The following is a 9962-nucleotide window of genomic DNA, read 5'->3' on the forward strand; positions in this document are numbered from 1 at the left end:
TCTTCAAATTAGGAATTTTATTAACAAGATACAACATCATTCCTCTTCATTGCCGGATCTATCTCCTTCAGAAAAAGTTGAAGGATGATTTGTCCACCATCATCCTTCACTTTTTGAAATTGTTAACGTTTTTTTTTTGTTTTTTTTATAAAATTATGCTTAGAAATTCAAAACATTATATATATATAAAATATATATACAGTGAGGAAAATAAGTATTTGAACACCCTGCTATTTTGCAAGTTCTCCCACTTAGAAATCATGGAGGGGTCTGAAATTGTCATCGTAGGTGCATGTCCACTGTGAGAGACATAATCTAAAAAAAAAAAATCCAGAAAATCACAATGTATGATTTTTTTAACTATTTATTTGTATGATACAGTTGCAAATAAGTATTTGAACACCTGAGAAAGTCAATGTTAATATTTGGTACAGTAGCCTTTGTTTGCAATTACAGAGGTCAAACGTTTCCTGTAGTTTTTCACCAGGTATGCACACACTGCAGGAGGGATTTTGGCCCACTCCTCCACACAGATCTTCTCTAGATCATTCAGGTTTCTGGCCTGTCGCTGAGAAACATCGAGTTTTAGCTCCTTCCAAATATTCTCTATTGGGTTTAGGTCTGGAGACTGGCTAGGCCACACCAGAACATTGATATGCTTCTTACAGAGCCACTCCTTGGTTATCCTGGCTGTGTGCTTCGGGTCATTGTCATGTTGGAAGACCCGGCCTCGACCCATCTTTAATGCTCTAACTAAGGGAAGGAGGTTGTTCCCCAAAATCTCGCAATACATGGCCATCCTCACCCTAATACAGTGCAGTCGCCCTGTCCCATGTGCAGGAAAACACCCCCAAAGCATGATGCTACCACCCCCATGCTTCACAGTAGGGATGGTGTTCTTTGGATGGTACTCATCATTCTTCTTCCTCCAAACACGTTTAGTGGAATTATGACCCAAAAGTTCTATTTTGGTCTTATCTGACCACATGACTTTCTCCCATGACTCCTCTGGATCATCCAAATGGTCACTGGCAAGCTCAAGACATGTGCTGGTTTAAGCAGGGGAACCTTCCGTGCCATGCATGATTTCAAACCATGACGTCTTAGTGTATTACCAACAGTAACCTTGGAAACGGTGGTCCAAGCTCTTTTCAGGTCATTGACCAGCTCCTCCCGTGTAGTTCTGGGCTGATTTCTCACCTTCCTTAGGATCATTGAGACCCCACGAGGTGAGATCTTGCATGGAGCCCCAGTCCGAGGGAGATTGACAGTCATGTTTAGCTTCCATTTTCTAATGATTGCTCCAACAGTGGACCTTTTTTCACCAAGCTGCTTGGGAATTTCCCCGTAGCCCTTTCCAGCCTGGTGGAGGTGTACAATTTTGTCTCTAGTGTCTTTGGAAAGCTCTTTGTTCTTGGCCATGTTAGCAGTTGGATTCTTACTGATTGTATGGGGTGGACAGGTGTCTTTACGCAGCTAACGACCTTAAACAGGTGCATCTAATTTAGGATAATAAATGTAGTGGAGATGGACATTTTAAAGGCAGACTAACAGGTCTTTAAGGGTCAGAATTCTAGCTGATAGACAGGTGTTCAAATACTTATTTAAAGCTGTATCATACAAATAAATAGTTTAAAAATCATATATTGTGATTTCTGGAATTTTTTTTTTAGATTATGTCTCTCACAGTGGACATGCACCTACGATGAAAATTTCAGACCCCTCCATGATTTCTAAGTGGGAGAACTTGCAAAATAGCAGGGTGTTCAAATACTTATTATCCTCACTGTATATATATATATATATATATATATATATATATATATATATATATATATATATATATATATATATATATATATATATATAAAGAGTTAGATTCTTGTTAAAACCTGATTTGTCATCACTGTTTTCATTCCTTATTCTTTTTTTTAAAGGTTTTTAATAAGATTTTGCACATTAGTATAAATATTTATATTTTTCCAATATCTATGCTACTTTTTCTGAGGAAAAAGACATTTATTTTTTTTAATATGATTTCTCATGTCAATTCTTAGTTTTTTTGTTCACGTATTGCCCTTTGTAACGGTTATTCATGTAATTATGCTAATTAATTAATATCTTAATAATGACTTTTATTTATGTGTAACAATATATCTGTCGTCTTTTTTTTTTTTCCTGTTTTTCCCATTTTTTTCATCGGTCTTTAATGAAATTATGCTTATAAATATGATCTTGCAGACAAAACAGGATTTGCCATCTTACTTTTTAGTTATTTCGTTTATTTATTGCCGTTAAACATGGGTATTCTTTAAATTGAATTTTCAAGATTTTCATACCTCTCATACCTCTTATCCGGGGCCGGGTCGCGGGGGCAGTAGTCTAAGCAGAGATGCCCAAATCTCCCTAGACACTTCTTCCAGCTCTTCCGGGGGGACACCGAGGCGTTCCCAGGCCAGCCGGGAGACATAGTCTCTCCAGCATGTCCTAGGTCTTCCCCGGGGTCTCCTTCCAGTGGGAGGCGCCCGGAACACCTTCCCAGGAAGGCGTCCAGGAGGCATCCGGAACAGATGCCCGAGCCACCTCAGCTGACCCCTCTCGATGTGGAGGAGCAGCGGATCTACTCTGAGCTCCTCCCGAGTGACTGAGCTTCTCACCCTATCTCTAAGGGATCGCCCAGCCACCCTGCGGAGAAAGCACATTTCGGCCGCCTGCATCCGCGATCTTGTCCTTTCGGTCATGACCCAGAGCTCATGACCATAGGTGAGAGTAGAAACGTAGATTGACCGGTAAATCGAGAGTTTCGCCTTGCGGCTCAGCTCTTTCTTCACCACGACAGACCGGTACATTGACCGCATTACTGCAGAAGCTGCACCGATCCGTCTGTCAATCTCCCGTTCCACCCTTCCCTCACTCGTGAACAAAACCCCAAGATACTTAAACTCCTCCACTTGCGGCAGGAACTCCCCACCAACCTGAAGTGGGCAAGCCACCCTTTTCCGACTGAGGACCATGGCTTCGGATTTGGAGGTGCTGATTCTCATCCCAGCCGCTTCACACTCGGCTGCAAACCGTCCCAGTGCATGCTGAAGGTCCTGGTCTGATGAAGCCAACACGACAACATCATCTGCAAAGAGCAAAGACGAAATCGTGTCGTCACCAAACCGGACACCCTCCGACCCCTGGCTGCGCCTAGCAATTTCTGTCCATAAAAATTATGAACAGAACCGGTGACAAAGGGCAGCCCTGCCAGAGTCCAACATGCACCGGGAACAAGTCTGACTTACTGCCGGCAATGCGAACCAAGCTCCTGCTTCGGTCGTACAGGGACCGGACAGCCCTTAGTAAAGGGCCCCCGACCCCGTACTCCCGGAGCACCCTCCACAGGCCGCCGCGAGGGACACAGTCGAATGCCTTTTCCAAATCCACAAAACACATGTGGACTGGTTGGGCAAACTCCCATGAACCCTCCAGCACCCTGTAGAGGGTATAGAGCTGGTCCAGTGTTCCACAGCCTGGACGAAAACCACATTGTTCCTCCTGAATCCGAGGTTCTACTATCGGCCGTATTCTCCTTTCCAGTACCCTGGCATAGACTTTCCCAGGTAGGCTGAGAAGTGTGATCCCCCTATAGTTGGAACACACCCTCCGGTCCCCCTTCTTAAAAAGAGGGACCACCACCCCGGTCTGCCATTCCAGAGGCACTGTCCCCGACCGCCACGCGATGCTGCAGAGGCGTGTCAGCCAAGACAGCACCACAACATCCAGAGACTTGAGGTACTCAAGTCTCAAACGACCACAAAGTCGATCATCGACCTACGGCCTAGGGTATCCTGGTGCCACGTGCACTGATGGACACCCTTATGCTTGAACATGGTGTTCGTTATGGACAAACTGTAACTAGCACAGAAGTCCAATAACTGAACACCGCTCGGGTTCAGATCAGGGGGGCCGTTCCTCCCAATCACGCCCCTCCAGGTGTCACCGTCGCTGCCCACGTGTGCATTGAAGTCTCCTAGTAGAACGACGGAGTCCCCAGTCGGAGCACTGTCCAGCACCCCTCCCAGAGACCCCAAGAAGGCTGGGTACTCTATACTGCTGTTTGGCCCGTAGGCACACACGACAGTGAGAGACCTATCCCCGACCCGTAGGCGCAGGGAAACGACTCTCTCGTTCACCGGGGTAAACTCCAACACATGGCGGCTGAGCTGGGGGGCTATAAGCAAACCCACACCAGCCCGACGCCTTTCACCATGGGCAGCTCCAGAGTTGTAAAGAGTCCATCCTCTCTCGAGGAGTGTGGTTCCAGAGCCCAGGCCGTGCGTAGAGGTGATCCCGACTATCTCTAGTCGGAACCTCTCAACCTCACGCACAATCTCAGGCTCCTTCCCCGCCAGCGAGGTGACATTCCATGTCCCTAGAGCTAGCTTCCGTGTCCAGGGATCGGGTTGTCGAGGCCCCCGCCTTCGACTGCTGCCCAATCCTCAGCACCGGCCCCTTACGGTCCCTCCTGCAGGTGGTGAGCCCACTGGAAGGCGGCCCCACGTCGCTCCTTCGGGCTGAGCCCGGCCGGACCCTGTGGGGGAAGGCCGATCCCACCAGGCACTCGCATACGAGCCCCAACCCCAGGCCTGGCTCCAGGGTGGGGCCCCGGCTGCGCCATACCGGGCGACGTCACGGACCTTGATTTAGTATCTCTCATAAGGGGTTTTGAACTGCTCTTAGTCTGACCCGTCGCCCAGGACCTGTTTGCCTTGGGAGACCCTACCAGGGGCATATAGCCCGGGACAACATAGCTCCTAGGGTCATTCGGGTACTCAAACCCCTCCACCACGTTAAGGTGGCAGTTCAAGAAGAGGTTTTGCTTGTAATAAACAAAATATCAAAATCTTCTTATCAGAGCTAGTAAAGGTGCACGTTGAAGAGAAAATATTTAGTATACAGAGTTTAGGACACTTGGGAATGTTTTGTTTCAACACCAGGGATAAAAAATTTAAAACTTTTTCCCAAAAACATTCAACTTGGGGGCATTTCCATAAAAAGTGATATAAAGTTCCTTTCTCTAGATTACATTTTATACATTGATCGGGAATGTTGGGATTAAATTTGCGTAGCAATTTACGAGTTATGTGTACTCTCATAATCCATTTATATTGCAGAAGCTTGAATCTCGTATTAATTGTCTAAGTTTGGGCCTTTAGGCAGATACACTGAGACTCATCATGCGTTATATTTTCTTTTATATCTCGACACCATGCCAGACGTTTATCTTCGGTATTTTCCTTGCACTTAGTGGAGATTAGTCTATAAAGCATAGAATTTTGCCTACCCCCATTAAAGTGGTCTAAAGTAACCTTTTTTGAAGGGGATAGATCCAGCAATGAAGAGGAATGATGTTGTATCTTGTTAATAAAATTTCTAATTTGAAGATATTTAAAAAATTTTTTAGGTAGATCAAACTTTTGGTTTTAATTCCTGAAAACTAAGCATAGATTTTATTACTAAATAAATCTCCCGCCTTACACAAACCTTTTGTTGCCCAAATTTTGTGTGTCCCAGGTGTAAAGTTAGTATTACCCCAAATAGAGGTAAATTGTGATAATTGTGGTAACCTCCCCAAGATGTTTCAAGAATTCATACCATACCACAATAGTATTTTCAACAAATGGATTGGAAGTAGTTTTTTTCAATTTAGATAGGGGTCCTGAGTATAAATATAGATTCAAGGGCAGTTGTCTTTAATCCGTAGCCAAGGGATAGAATTTTTATTTCCATAAGCATAATTTCATGAAAAAACTTTACAAAGTACAATTCGTAAAAAACTTAAAAAAAAATTGTATTACCAACTGTCATGAAATTATGACAATTGATATAAAAATTCATATTTTCATAATGAGTGTCATTTTGGTAAAATTTGTCAAATTTCAAACCATGATTTATGAAAATGTTTATATCAGATTTTCATGACACGTTATTTATTTAAAATAGTGATATTTCATGTAAGTGTTTTCGTTAACTTGCTGCACCCTTTTACGTTTTGTGAAATTATGATTCTGAATATGAAAACCCCTTTTTTTTTATAATTACTTTCATTTATGTATAACAGACTTTGTCATGTATTTTTTCCTTTTTCCCCCCTTTTTAACGGTCTTTAATTTCGGTCAAAAAAATTCCTCCAATGCTAATTATTATAAAAATTCATATTTTCATAATAACTCATTTTTGTATGAAAAAGTCATGTTTTAACGAAACATCATTTTTAATGTCATGTTTTTTTGCCCTTATTCCATTTTTTTATGGTTTTTAATGAAATTATGTCTATGAATATGAAAATGCATATTTTCCTAATAGATTGAAAAAAATGAAAAATTATGAAAAAAGTTATAGTTTTGTCAAAACATGGTTTGGTATGTAACATTTTTTTTTTTTTGTGTACGTATTATACTTTGTAACTTTTTTTCATGAAAGTTTGCTTATAAAAATAAAAATTACTATATAATATAATTTTTATGATAAAACTTATACTTTTTGTCAAAACTTTATTTGTCATGTAATGTTCGTATAACTATCATATTTTTAAAACAATAGACATTTTTGTCAAAACTTGATATGTATTTTTTTTCCTCAATGTATTGTACCATTTAACTTTTTTTTCATGAGTTATGCCTTTGAATATTCATTCATTCATTTTCTCCCGCTTATCCGTAATCCGGGCCGCGGGGGCAGCAGTCTAAGCAGGCTCCCGCCTTCGACTGCTGCCCAATCCTCACAGCACCGTCCCTTACGGTCCCTCCTGCAGGTGGTGAGCCCACGGGAAGCCTTTGAATATAAACATTCATATTTTCACAGTAACTGTCATTGTTCTCAAAACAGATCTGTTGTTACAATCTTCACTTTTTGCAATTTTAACAGTTCTTTAATGAAATTAAGCTTAAAAATTCATACTTTCATATTAACTACTTTATTTTTATGAAAATAAATCACTTTTTTTTTTTTTACTTTTGGCATGTCTACCCCTCCTTTTCTTGTTACATTCTCAAACACAGGACATTCTTTAGCACACCAGATGATTATGTGTAAGAAAGGTCATATCACATGTAAATAATGACGGAAAATGTTCGTTTAATTTCTTTACAAAGGTTTATCGTGACTGGTACACAGGTCCCATTCCCACAGCAATAAAACAAATAATAAAAAAGGTTTAATAGAGTTAAGAAAACATAACTCTATGCAAGGGGCGTGTGCCCCACTACAAATGTATACAGGCAAGGTGCCTCCCACAGGTCTATAAGAACCAATCAATGCAAACTTCCATTGCTTAATTAAGTTTACATAATGCTTACTCTATCTGGGTATTTAAGGAGAACTGACCAACAATTCGGGGAATCTCTAAACAGATCTCACGCACAATTACTTAGTGTCGTGTTTTATCAGGTATGAAAGGTTTTATATTTCCTGTTTGAATGTAAATACTATTAGTTTGTATTTGTGTTATTTTTTAATTGTATTATGAATTGGCTTTAAATTGTGATTTTCTCCCTGAGGTTCCTCCAGCTCCAGTCACCTCCCACCTTGTGATGATTACGGACCTTTGAAGAAGTAGATGCCGAACTCGCAAACATCCCGAACCATCTAGAGACGTACCAGTGCCAACTGGATCCCACTACATGTGTGGAGTTTTGACATTAGACCTCCTGGAGTGTTTAAAGGCTCTGGCATGGAGAAGCTGATGCTGGATCTGTGATGATTACAAATGCTAAGCTCATAAACTAGGAGCTACTAACCATAAAGACTGTATAAAACTGCAGAAAGAACATCACTTATAATCTTATACTCCAGTGCTCATGTGAATTCTCACTCTCCAGTGTTCTGTATTGTTGAAGATTTATGATTACACTCTTGATGTCACCCAAATGAGGATGGGTTCCCTTTTGAGTATGGTTCCTCTCAAGGTTTCTTCCTCATTACATTTAGGGGAGTTTTTCCTTGCCACAGTTGCCACGGCTTACTCATCAGGGATAAATGCACACCATTCACCTTAACTGTTGATTTCTGTAAAGCTGCTTTGAGACAATGTCTGTTGTGAAAAGCGCTATACAAATAAACTTGACTTGACTTGACTTGACTTGACTCAGTTAATTCCATTGCTAAGATCTATTCACTGCTGCTAGACAAGAAATCCTTGATCTTCGTCTGTACAAGACACCTAGACATGTTTTGAATGACCTCATAGACATCTTAGATCTACATAGGTGGTATGAATCAGAAAAAATGAAAAATGTAAGATATTCTGAGTTACTATCCACCATAATGATGTTTACAGGAAATGAATGTAATGGATGTATTGGGTTTTTGTCAGTTTTCCTTTAATCAGTTTCCCCAGATCAGGTTTTTCCAAATTCCACTACCATACGCTCTATGGGCGTGGTAGTGAAGGATCAGGTAATTAAATGGGATCACCTCACTGGATACATGAGACAAAAGGGTACTGAGACCTTGTTTACCAGTCACACATGTTGCCATGAAACACACAATTATGTTATCTGTACATGTAACACTTTGCAAACTTTCTCCCCCAATGACACCAAACATATAAATGCTCAGTCACTGCATGGTTATTCTGATGTTGTCCAGGTGTCTCATACACAGTGGTGCGTTGTCAGTGAAATGAATTATTTTACCTCCGGAGGACTGACCTGCTCTGCTAATCACTCGTTCTGCTTGGAAGTGACAGAGGACTTTTCAATGGGCCAAGTCAACATTTTAGGAAAAATGCCACTGGACACAGAGACCTCACCATGGTGGAATGACACTTTCTATGAGCAAGGTACCCAAGCTGTGGTTGGACCTGACACAAAGGCTGATCCTGCAAACTGAATACCACCTCAACCAAGCACAGGTTGAAACCAACCTGGCACGAAAGACTGCACAACTCTTATCCAGTTCATTCACTCGGTCAGCACAGTACACCTACACCTGGTGGGACTGGATGTTCCGGGGGTGTGCCATTGGCAGTGCCCTGATCTTCACCTTCACCATGTTCCAGTACTGTAACTTCAGGCACCTCATCCGATCTACACAAGAATCCACACCCCTTGCCCTTCCGGGGGTGTGCCATTTACAGTGCCCTGATCTTCACCTTCACCATGTTTCAGTGCTGTTACTTCAGGCACCTCATCCGATCTACACAAGAATCCACACCCCTTGCCCTTGCCCTCAGCCCACTGCAGATACCAGTTCCAAAGACACTAAAAATAAAAAATTGCTTTGTCTGACCCCGCAGGTACCCTATTCAAATTCGCCCAAGGGGCCAAGTGGGGAAATAACTGTAAGACTTTTGCTTGATCCTGACCAAAAGGTCGGCCCTCCCCGAGAACACAGCATGGATGCCCGAAAGTGCAGGGTGTGCTTGGTAGGTGCCCGAGGCAACAAGAACATCAAAAGTCCTCCAGGACTCACGGCAGGGGACCAAGACCCCACAACACCCCTCTCGAGAACCAGAACTTTATCTGGAATACAGTAGGCTCCCCGGAGAGCTACCCTTGGTCTTCAAACACCACATCTCCATACAAATGGTAGATCTGCAGACAAATGTCTGACCCCTCTACCCCTCCTTTTCTTGTTACATTCTCAAACACAGGACATTCTATAGCACACCAGATGATTATGTGTAAGAAAGGTCATATCACATGTAAATAATGACGGAAAATTTTCATGTTTCATTTCTTTACAAAGGTTTATCGCGACTGGCCCCAGTCCCACAGCAATAAAACAAATAATAAAAAAGGTTTAATAGAGTTAAGAAAACATAACTCTATGCAAGGGGCGTGTGCCCCACTACAAATGTATACAGGCGAGGTGCCTCCCACAGGTCTGTAAGAACCAATCAATGCAAACTTCCATTGCTAAATAATGTTTACATAAGGCTTACTCTATCTGGGTATTTAAGGAGAACTGACCAA

At 42.0% G+C, this 9962-nt stretch overlaps 1 pseudogene across 1 annotated transcript in view; it reads left to right on the forward strand.

The window, feature by feature from the left end:
• Window positions 1-9523, forward strand: part of LOC310717096 — a 34738-nt pseudogene extending 25215 nt beyond the window's left edge. The window contains exons 2-4 of the transcript in view: window positions 8153-9045; window positions 9125-9269; window positions 9359-9523. The product of the transcript in view is annotated as an uncharacterized misc_RNA (transcript). The remainder of the gene's footprint in view (window positions 1-8152; window positions 9046-9124; window positions 9270-9358) is intronic.
• The last annotated feature ends 439 nt before the right edge of the window (window positions 9524-9962 follow it).

The sequence above is a fragment of the Silurus aristotelis genome, assembly GCF_946808225.1.
Source record: "Silurus aristotelis genome assembly, chromosome: 22".
Taxonomy (NCBI): Eukaryota; Metazoa; Chordata; class Actinopteri; order Siluriformes; family Siluridae; genus Silurus; species Silurus aristotelis.